We start from the raw sequence: 12,423 nt of genomic DNA, 5'->3' as shown, positions 1-12,423 counted from the left end.
TTGGGTGCAGAAGTCATTACTCAGGGCACTGCATGCTGCCTTGTCAGTAAAAATGATTACTCAGTTATCCTAGGGGCAGATGTTATCAGGTAATGTAAAGGTACTGCCTTGGATGTAGCAGCATTTAGCCTTAGCTGTGTATGTTTCCTGAAAGTGGCGTGATCTGCAATAGGGTCAACTGACACCAGCGTTAGCAGTTAATATTGCTGTTCAAGTAGAATTAAACTACCCCAATGGTGAGCACCTGCAAGCCTAAAGGATTTATTGACCAGAGGCTGGCATTCACCAGCAATAGCAGAGTATTCTACCTTATGGACAGTAGTCTCCCTCTATGGCAGGGCACTCTGCACTGGGAGCAGCAGTTACCAGTCATTGTTGCAGGCTCTGCCTGGGTTCATCAGTCTCCCTCCGGGCTTTGGTAACTGCCTTGTGGAAGCTTCCACCATCCATGGTTTTGGTAGCTGTCCTGGGGGTACCGGTCACCAACTATAGCACTGCATGCTGCCTTTGAGGTATCAGTCGCCATCTGTTGTTGTGTTAACTGCTTTCAGGCATCAGTCAACAGCTATAGCACAGCATGTTGCGATAGGGGTAGCAGTAACCAGTCGTGGTTGTGTTAGTTACCCTGCAGGCAGCGGTCACCAGAGACACCATGGCATGCTGCCTTGGGTACATCACTGCATGATACCAGGGTACTCTGTCCACCAAACCTTTGGTCCACCCTCCCTATTTAGAGTCAGGCAGATCGCCAACTGTCTGTCAGCGGTGCCTCCATTGATTCATTTGATAGGCAGCTTTCTTCCGTGGCCTGCCAGAGTGCAGGCTGTCAGAGTAAGGACATTGCAACACCTGCCCTATTTAGAATATGAGACTGATGTCAGTTTTTTTCCTCTCACCACCAGGAACCTGGTGGTGACTAAAAGAAAAATTCAAATAATGACCCCTACGCCCACGGGAAAATATCCCTTGATGTGGAGGTCATTCATTCTGAAACAAGCATTTGCGATGCAATAGGTCTCGCAATTGAAAGATTTTGAGCTATTGGCATAGTAAATGGCAATGCCTTTAATTTGTGTTTAAAAAACCTGCAACAGTAAAAGGCATTGTAATTTACATTATCAATAGATAAACGTTTCTAAAATGTGAGACCTATTTGATTGCAAATGCTTGTTGTTTACAAGTGCCCTATGCTGCGCTTTCACGTTAATAGAGGCCACGCCCCTTTCTTTAGACGAGCCACGTCTAAAGAAAGGTCCACGGCCTCTATTAAAGTGAAAGCATGGTATTGGGCGCTTTTACCAAAAAAAGCATTTATTTGTCAAGTTGACAAACAAATGCTATTTTTTCTAAAAGCTCCCCGGTAAAGCCCGCATGGCGCGCTGAATGTGCGGAATGTTGCAGGAAAGCATGGAGGAGAAACCATTAAAGAAAACAGTGCTTAAATAGTAAATAAGACGTACCATGTAACAAATGAAGTAAAAGGGCCAGACCTTATTGGAGGTTACAAATAAAGACAAGACGGTACTAAGGAGGGACTAACAGGCCTATTTATTAATCAGAAGCCAGCATTTAAGAAGGACAATGACACAAGCCAATGACAAATATTGGCGGAGAGTGGGGGGGGGGGCTTCAAGTCCATACTCAAATACAGCATGGCTCGCAGAGCAGCGCATGGCTACCCAGGCTCGACCTAAAAATCTAACTCCGACTAATGGAGTTTGCTTTTGAAAAACAAAATATTTGGTGTATATCGGTCAAAAGCAACCCCCGGACATCAGTTCCTCTGAAGGTACAGAGATTACTGCTGGGCAAGCAGTGATCTCTGCATTTTGTGTGCAGTAGTCGATCAGGGTGAGGATGCAGTGCATTTTGCTACATTTAGAAATAATGTTACATCAAAACACCATATCTCTCTTGAAAAATTCAAGCAAATGCCGTAAACTTCACATTTTGACCTGTATCGTGCCCAGCCAGTATTAAACATTACAGTTGCTCATGGCCTGATTTTCTGTATTAGGATTATTTTACAATTCTCATAAATTACGTCTACGTCCCGTTGTTCTGTAGGCCTATAGGGGTATTCTTTACATTTCTCTTGCCAAAAAGACACAACTTATGATTGTAGTAAGTAACAGCTGTGTCAGTACAGTATACACTAAAAATACACTCTGACAGTTTTGCTAACCATAAAATGACATATGTCACACATTCAGTAAAATAGATCAGTTTAAAGTTAGAAAATGTTACACATTTTATAATGTGCTTTAGAAATCCTTCCTTCTTCCACTTAAACATATTTTACAGTAACAAGTCCTTTGAAGGTCGAAGCCTACCTGGCAGCATAGCTGTTTGGTTCCAAAGGCCTTTTGGGGACATGCTGAAAGCTTCCTTTGGAATTCATTTCTCCCGTTGCTTATCATTTGCTTTGTGTTTTTTTTATCATACCACTGATCTTATATTTTTATATTATTTTGATTTTTACATACAGTTGTATAAAAACAAGCCAACAAGAGACTCCAGCATATTAGCACAATATTATAACAGTATAATTGCCCCCGCTCCCTCCTGATCCCCTCCCCACATATGCGTTATCACTTGGAACTCAGTGAAGCACATCAGTCAGAATCGTTGAACAATAACTAGGACACATACGGACCCCAGAAGTCTCCACATATCTTTCTAGTTGGGTTTGCAATACGCCAGATCTTGGAGTCACTCAGCGTGTTTTGGTGCCCTCCTCCCACCTCTGCACATTGACACTCTGCATTTGGCCAACAACAGCGATACGCATACTAATTTAGGGTTAATGGGTTGGAGTGATTTGATAAGGCCCAATAGGCATACCTTGGGAGAGCATTCAACCTGCTTCTCCACCATTGTTGATATAGTCTGTGTGACCTGCGTCCAGTCCCGGGCCACCGGGCCAGACTTCCACACCAAATTTAGGAAATCCGCCTCAACAGCCCCGCGCCACACGCATGACGCCTCCAACCGCAATCCACATCTACTCAGTTGAAGAGGGGAATAATAGGCCTGCTGCAGATATTTAAAGTGTATAATTCTGATATTGCAATTGGAAGTGAGTTTGCCTAATAGATTACAGCAGAATTCCCAATCTGCCTGTGTTAATGGGCTGTCCAAATGTTCACCCTGGAATGCGTCATATAATTTGGTAATAGGTATTTTCCGGTCTGTAACATGTAAGCAGGATCTGCAAGGATCTCAGTGTTGGCGGCTCCAGCGGGAAACAGGGGTACAACTGTTTCATTGCCACTCTCATTCTATAAAACACAAATACCTGCAGAGGGGTGCAGACCCGGTCCCCTCCAAATTCTCCAAGCGTGACATAGGATCCCTCAGGGAAGGCATCTCCCATCACCCTCAGTCCTGCCTCCTGCAGTGTGGCCAGTGCTCCTGACTCACTAATGACAGGGATGGATGGTGCAGTAGAGCCAATGCCGGTGCATAAAGAAGGGTTTTACATGCACGTGCGGCAAGCATCTACCAGGCTTTGGTTGTGCTGTATAACGTGCTCAGCATTTGTTGTATGTACATACGATGGGATAGTTTTGAGGGGAATAGGGTGAGCTGTGTTGTGTTCCAGAGCAGTGTGTGGCATGTAGCGCTGTGGATGATACCAGTAGCGGGCAAAATGGGTTTGCGCACACAAATAATACAAATGAAGATCTGAGCCCCAAATCCTCCTTGAGTATAGGGTCATGTGACGGTCCGCCAGCTGTCCCTAGGCTATTTACCAGCCCATGCTAGAGTCGTCATGCAGGATTGTAGTGTTTGAAAAAGGCCTGCGTCAGTGGGATCGGGATGCTAATGAAGAGGTACAAAAATCTAGGCTACACAACAATTTTCATGTTTGCTAATCTATCTGCCAGGGAAAGGGGGAGTCGGATTCAGCTGGCCACCTGGTCCTGCGGTCGCGAGATGGCTGCACTATAGTTTTGGCAAATGACAACCTGAGGGTCACGATGCATCCCTACCTCTAGGTCTTTCAAAGATTCTGTGAAGCACTCTAATGGATACTCTAGCATATGAGGTACTGTTGCTGGTGTCAGTGGAAAGATAATTGACTTGGACCAGTTAAAACTTAGGCCTGAGTACCATTCGTATTTGATGTATTTCCACACCATTGGCACCAAGTTCACTCCCGGTTCACGCACATATGCCACCATATCATCCGCATACAGTGATATGGCCAAGAGGCGCTAGCGAAAGCGAATGGCCGCCAATTATTGTTTTTGTCTGATGATACAACTTTGGGGTTCCAGCTTGCTTTGTGTTTTGTAACTCATATTTGCTTTCTTTCTATTTGCTGGCTTTATTTGTTTTAGGCTGTCTAGCTTGTCTGTGTCCCTCCCATGGAGCATAGCATGTTTACACCTCTCTAACCTGCTACTTGCATTCTTCCATGTGTACTCGTTTCCGTATACTTTTTTATTTTTTTGTGAGGCTCTACACAAGAGTACAGTTGTTTCTCCTTGTATGCTAGTTCAGGAAGCAGTAAATGTGCCGTATTTCTTTGAAAAAGATATCCTGCTTCCTATCTTTCTGCTTGACTACTTCTTCTTATCTCTGCCACTACCATTTCATCAACATGCATGAGTGTGAGGAACAATGTTCTGTCTATGAATTTGTTGATTTTGGTCAATGATCTTTACTAATAGCATGACATAAACAGTCCTCTTACTCAATATCATGCCCAAGCCATAGGTTTTGGAAGATGTGTGGGTTGCTGAAGCACCACCAAAATAACCATGCTGGAGTTCAAAAGTGAATGAGCAATAAACAGGCTTTAAAATTTTGATTTTATCTTCTCACATTTGCGGTGCATTCAAAGACAGAGGTTAAATGTTAGGCTCTGTCTTATAGGGAGCGTGGTGTTTACTTTTCTTTCTTTGACTGCAAAGAGAGAGGATTTATGTGACAATCTTGCTAAGTACTTGGGGTGTGAAAGTAAAGGCTGTACTGTACAATGTTATATTTCAAAATATATCAGAATTAGGCAGCGCAAATGCAGCACAGTTTTTTTTAAATTCTGAAGTGTGGTGGAAACAAATATTTTAATCCGATCAAAACAAATCAATAAGCTGGTGATGTTGATTTCCACACATTATCAATGGTGCCCTGTATAGTTTTATCAGTAAAATTGTATGTCTGCGCAAATGTAATGGTAATTTCAATTAAAAGTGTATTGTCTGTAATGGCAGTGTGCTACCACACCATGCTTTAGTAATATATTTGCCACAGTGTGCTCCAATATGTTCCACCAGCTATATACTACATCCTTACCACTCTCCTGCTAAATACATCAGCTACAACTGTTTTTGTGCAACACAGATTTTTCACAATCCCTATGACTTCAGTGATGTAACATTAATGGCCGCACCCCCTCAAGTTATTCCAGCACCACTGGCACATGCTAATCACGAAATGTCAATTCATGCATAAGCCCTTGTTGGTACACATTTTTTAAACTATCCTGTTTCTATGCAGGTCTTGAGGGAAGCATCATACTGTAAATTAAATAACATTTAATCACATTTTTGGCAAGCGCATCTCAGCTTCCACTTCAGTGCTGACACAAGTGCTGAAAAAGACTAGTCTTCATCAAGAAAAGCATATACACTATCTCAACAAAACATTATAACAGATTTTAATAGGATCCACTGAATACAGTGCAGGGATACATTCAGAGGACTATTCACAAGAATCTAAATCTACACAGTATTAGAACATTGGAATGCTGGGACGTTCCATTTAAGACAATGGAGTGCTCCTGGCTTCTAATGCCTGGTAAAAGCCTGGAGGTCCAACTTTCCAGTGTTTGTCGTTCACAGCTATTGCCATCAACAAAGGCCTCATGGAGCCTGAGTGGATTTAAATCCCAGAGGGCTCAATGAGGCCTTTGGTTTATTAGTTAGAACATTCTGCCCACTAGTGGTGGAATGTTCAAATAGCCGTATAGCCCGCCATAGCTGGGCTATACTGGCCATGAAAGGCTCGCAGCCTTGTTAAAGGCCCGAGCCGAAACACTGGTGCGGGCCTTTAAAAGCCAGTAAAGCCCGCTATGGCGGACTTTAAAGCTGTAATATAATCCAAAGTAATAAAGGAAGTATGTGCATGGACATTACAAATGACAATTAAAAGAGCCACCGAATATGATCCTTTTATCAGCAACACTTATAGTAAAAGTCTTAACAAAGCAGGAGCTTTTTGCTAGAGAGTTTTTATAGCACTTGCTAACTTAATGGAGCCTGTTTCTAAGCATTCCTAATGTTTACAGCTGGCAAACCAATGGAATAAGGAGATTGTAAGGCCTAAGAACTTTGCACACTTGACTCTGCTAATGGTAGCAATAGCAAGCAGAGAAGGCTTACCCCAGGGTGCAGTAGAGGGACATTCAGTCAAATACAGCATAGCAAAGTATTGTCAAATATGTGTCTCTAGAAGAGTTTAGGTGCATAATTTGGAGAGCAGTATGGAATGAAACCCTCAAAGTAACTCCACGACTCAGTCGACATCATGTACATCCGTAATTCCACCAGCATCCACTCTTTGCATCCACCTATCCCCTGAACCCCACCCTACTGCAATGCAGCCCTCGACCGCACTACAGGCTATACTTTTTGCCCCTGGGATAATCTTCCTAGTACCCATGGTGTAAATCATCACTAAAAACCATTGGCAATGCCAAAAGGTCCCAAAGGCAAGACCTTTTGGCTTTGCCAATGCTTGTTTCCATTGGTAATTGGCGTTCTTTCCCTAACTTTCCCTTAACAGTTATGGTTGGAACTTTTGTAACTTCGGTGCACAAATAACTAAAGGAAATGCACATAAAATTGTTGCTAAGTAACCAAAATGTTACACCTGACTTCCACAAGTTTTTGAACTTTCATAAAAATGATCTAACTTACAAAAGCATGCCAGTTCAGACTTGCGTATAGGGCAATCAGACAGTGTCTGGTGTGACCGGGCAGTGTGTGAGCGTTTTTTTGGCTATTTGTGGGCCTGTTTTATGGTCTGCCTGGCCTTTTATATTGTTGATTTCCTGACATTCAAACAAACATGAATTTTGGCCCAGATCGCTGTACTGGGGTGAATGTATGACATTGTTCTGCATTCTGTCCATCAATTGTTCTTTTTGCATTAAAACAAACATTACCTGCATCAGCTCAAATCCATGCAGTCTTTCATGCACAGCAAAACACTTATACAGCGCATCTTTACCAGTTCAAAACTGCCCAAATTCAAAAACATGCGCCACTTTTCTTTAGGTTTCGAATTCAGTACTGGAAGGCATTTTTATTTGACGCTCTGACCTATTTTTTTGTCTGTGATAGGTATGGGTGTGGGAAATAAACCTATAAGCAAATTAGTTTGTTTATTTTACTTTATTAGTTCAAAATGTTTATTTTTTCTAATGCTTTACAATGATTCGGTGTCCATCTTGTTTCTTCCGTCAGCCGAGGTCCTCCTTCCTAAATTCCTCTTCTTGATATATATTTTTTTCTGGGTAGGTCCGGAGGCCCTCTGAAAAGAAACATGGTCAGGTAAGTTTCTTTCCTATTTCTTTCCTCTAGTTCTCCTATACTTCACTGTCTTCCCGCTTTTATTATTTCTATCCTTTCATATAGTATTCCTATAACTAGCTGTCTTGGTACTCTTCCTGTCGTGTCCTATTTTCTTCTCTTGTCGGGGGCGGAGGGGGGTTTCTGGGTATCACTCTTCCTCTAGCCTTTGTGTCCCTGGGAAACATCTATAACATAAAGCAACCAAAACAAACAGGAAAAACATATAGATCTTAGAGGAGTCATTGTCTCTCTATTTCACTTTCTCTAGCTAAACCATAAATGAAGTTCCCTTTCTGTGCGGCTCATTTACTCTAAAGTGTCACCCACTCCCAATCAAGACACAAAAAGAAAGGACTTTGCTGTGCCACCTGCCTTCAATAGGACTTCTTCCCCCCTACCACTTTGTCACTTGGTTTCCTCCATTCACACGTGCGACTGCTCACCTGATGAAGCCACGCAGCCCATTGAGCATGGCAGGAGCCAAGTGCCTCTCCAGTATGTCAATGGGCCTCCTGCTGACGGTTCTTGCACCTCGTCCTTTCCACTTTCTTCAGTAATGTTCTCCCAACACCGCCACCACTCAGGGTCTCCTCCTTCCTATTCCACACCACAGCCTTTTCAGTCCTCCTCCTTATTGTTCTCTCTGCCCCCTTGCCTGACTTACTTCCCCTCTCTTCCTGCTTCTCTGCTTGTGGAGATAAAGGAAGTCTTTTGTTTCTTTCTTTATACTGTCCATTTTCTTTGTCTAATTTCTCTTTGTCTGTTTCTTTTCTAAGTGGAGCTGCAGCCATCACGAAGGGAAGCAACACAAAATACAACAGAGTATGGGTACATACTTTGTTGTATCCTCCGATTCCTCACATTGTCCAAGTCCGACCCTGAAAACATATATCACTTACATTTACAGAGGTAAGTCAGTATAGAGGCACAGACCTCTAACTAAACATCATGGTAAATAAGTTTAGCAATTTTAAGGCAAAAGTATTGTAAGTGTTGATTTTCTGCCAATAAAAGAGAACACTACGATTTGAGCTCATGCTGACATGAGCGTGTGTTTACACTGTCCTCCAGCTTGCCTCAGCAACAATATATGACGTGATGACTGTTGTTAATTCCATTTCTAGATAAAATTTGTCTGGTTTTCACTTGAGTTAGCAGAAAATGTTCTCAGAGCAGTTTCCGTGATGATTTTACAGCTCACTTCTCTGAAAAAACAACAAAAATAGAGCAGGAGCTATTACCCATGCCCCAACTTTATTATCAAAAATACCACCCGCAGAATCAGGGGAGGGGGCTGAATCCTTGACAATTTACCACCGGCCTTTGGGCAGCTCTCTCAAAAACAACGCTGCTTGGAGCAGTTTTCTCCTACCCCGACTACACTGAGATACTTTGCAACATGTCATCCATCAAATCCTCCAACCACTTTGGAGATCCACTTCCCCCAAGCTCTATAAAGATTTAATCTCAGCCATTCTCCCTCTTTGATCCAAGATCATTCATGAATCCTTTATACAGGGAAAGATCCCAGAGTGCCTAAAAGTTGGGCACGGTACTCCCATTCCTAAGAAGCCCAATGCGGACCTATCAGATCCTAACAACTTCCGACCTATCACCAGCAGCATGATTCTAGTGAAAGTGCTGGAAAAATGCGTTCATTCACAGCTCTGCAAACATATTGAGAAATATCATCTCCTGGATCCTCACCAGTCAGGATTCAGAGCAGGACACAGCACTGAAATGGCACTAACGCACATCGTTGATGACGCTGTGAGAGCCCTTGACCAAAATGTCCCTTTGTTCCTGATCCTTCTAGACCTGTCCTCAGCCTTCGATACCATCAAACATGAAAACTTGATTGACCTCCTACAAAATAGGATGGGATTGTCAGACCCGGTACTAAATTGGTTTGCCTCCTTCCTTCACAACCGCACGCAAAGGATCAAAGTTAATCTTGCCCTAGCTTCCAGTACCCCGGTCCTAATTGGAGTCTCTCAAGGCTCGACGCTCTCGCCCACTCTCTTCAATCTATTTATGGAGCCTCTTGCAGTCATTCTGAACAGAGCCAACATTCAATACCACATGAATGCAGATGACATGCAATTGTACCTGAAGATCTCATCACAGGAGGACATAAAAACTTTAAATGCTGCACTTGCACAAACTCAACAATGGCTAGCCCAATACCATCTCTTACTAAATACTCTCAAAACGGAATTTCTTTTGATCACCCCGCCTAATGACTCAGCTTCTACCCTTGACTGGATTAAACAACTAACTGCTCTGAACTGCACACCTCATGTTGTAGACTCTGCCAAATCTTTAGGTGTCACCTTGGATAAACATCTAAATATGCAAGCACATATTAGCGCTACTACTAGGGGAGCCAATTTCCAACTCAACACACTGAAGAAAATCAAACCATTCCTCCCCCCCAAAGACTTCAGGCCGGCAGTACAATCCCTGATTATCCCTAGATTGGAATATGGATTGGTGACCCTAGCAGGACTTCCCAAAGCCAGCTTAGCCCCACTCAGAGCTATCTTGAATGCTTCAGACAGGCTTTTAACGGGATCTAGGAAATTTGATCACATTTCACCCATCCTGCTGCAGCTAAACTGGTTATCCATTGAAGCTAGAATCCGACTCAACATTGCTTGTCTGACTCATAAAGCCATCACCACAATACCCCATACTAACTAACAAATAGACTTGAGCTATCAGGCTCCAGCAGGACCCTCAGAAGTACATCCACCCTTCTCTTGAAACCACGAAGATTAAAAAATAAAAGATCGTACAACCGTGCGTTCACCGGTCTTGCCCCTAGAATCTGAAACTCCTTACCATCCGAGATCAGATCAATTCCTTCTACTACTTCCTTTAAAAAATTGGTCAAAATACTACTAACGAACAAACTTTAATCGCACTGATCATGTTCGGGTGTTTTTTGTTAATAACCAAATTCTTGTTGTATTCTCCCTGATGTTCTATATGTTTTTTACCTTCTTTTTGGATTCTTTTTGTCCCAGTTCTCGATAGCTCCTTTAACTGCATCATTTGTTGATTTTTTGCTTGATCTCCTTTTGTTAATATTACTTGATGATCATCGCACATCTTGGTTCCTTCTTTTGTATGATGTTTTACTCTGGACGCTATACACCCTACTGGTTACTCTTGAACGTTTTTCCACAGTTTGTACTCTCACTTACCTCCTTTTTTATGTTTTGTATAATGGCTGAAGACTACTCTGTACAGCGCTCTGGTACCCATTTGGGTCTTGTTCGCACTCTATAAAACTTTAAAAAATAAAATGTACTGAATCCAGGATGGTTCTTGCTGTCCAAGGCTATGTTAACAATGTATCAGCTTAAATGTAGAGGTAAGGCTGTAAGAATGGCTGAATCTCAATGTATCACTATTTTGAGAGAATCTTCACATGTATTCTATAGTAAAATGTTTTTTTAGTATGCTTTCCAAACCCTGAGAGTCATGCATTCCCACCGAATGTATGGACCTCTTTTTCTAAAGCCCTATATGAGTGTGGATTTTGCTTGAAGAGTAGACCCCATGTTCCCCATCTTAGATGGCGAATGTACACCGGATTTCATTTAGAACTATATTAAGTTCTTGTACTTATGACTTATATGCTTGCTGCTAAATTTGCTCATGGCACCTTTTCTATTTTTTTCCAATTAATACTTATAGAAAGCATTCGAAAGCGAACCTTTGTCTGTCATTTTTCTGAGAATGTTTCAGCATTATCACAATGGGTCTTCTAATTAAAGAGACGGCTCCAGTCAGGGAGCACCAAAGACCGTAACAGGACTGACCCACTCAGGGGTGTGTGGCTTGAGCCGTCATAAGATGGCCGTGACTCCGTGAGGCTCCGCACAACGGCCAGGACCATTTCTGTTACGGAGCGGCAGTGTCTCGTTGCAATGGCCATGGACAGGCTCAATTAACTGCCCTGATGCGGGAGAGCAGGTAGCTGTTTTTTTCCTTTCTTTTTTGTGCAGTTTTTCGCTCTTGCTTCTCCCGAAATGTGTCGCCCTCATAAGGAGTAGTTGCGGCCGCCATTTTGTCTGCTGCAGGCCGTGGTGGTGTTCTGCTGCTATTTTTAGTGCCGTGCTATAGTTTTTGTCAGGAGAAAAAAGAAAGAGGGATTCTGTTCACTTGAGGGTGAGGCAACAACCATTATATTCATGAAATAGCCATTATTGGAGTTTTCTTTCTTCTGTGTGGGATTACCAGTGCCTTTTCCTCGCAGGATTTCTCCGTTCTTCTCTGCTTTACCCTGGCTGTAAATAAAGGAGGGGGACAAGAGAATATGTATGAAGCCTGTGAATGTTTCCTTACAAGCTGGGCTCTTTGCTGCGCGTTGCTAGCTCTGGTAATTTATCATCATTAGCCAAATCTCTTCCTCCACATTTATATGGAATCTCCTCACCCCTCCAGTCAAAATGTTGCCTCTGCCACTATGTATTCCATGTGACAAGACTCCACTGCGGCTGCATCAAAATGTCAAAAGAAGGAGCCGGGCTCTCCCTCAAAGTCTCCATTCCCGATCACACTGGATGATCTCATGGAGGAGATAAAACATTTAAAACCTTTCTTAATTGATACCAACGCAACCCTTCAGAGACTAGAGGATAAATGGTCCAATTTGGAGTCGAGGGTTATGGTAGAGGAGCAGAAGATCAGTGACACTCAACTCAAGATGTGATTCCTAAAATGGAGGCTATGTTCAAAGAAATAGCCCTTCTCAAACAACAGATGGAAGACTTGGAAAATCGCAATAGGCGCAACAATCTTAGACTCTATGGTATTCCTGAGGGAA

This window comes from Triturus cristatus, chromosome 6 (genome assembly GCF_964204655.1).
Source record: "Triturus cristatus chromosome 6, aTriCri1.1, whole genome shotgun sequence".
In the NCBI taxonomy this organism is placed as follows: Eukaryota; Metazoa; Chordata; class Amphibia; order Caudata; family Salamandridae; genus Triturus; species Triturus cristatus.
This window is presented reverse-complemented; position numbering follows the sequence as displayed.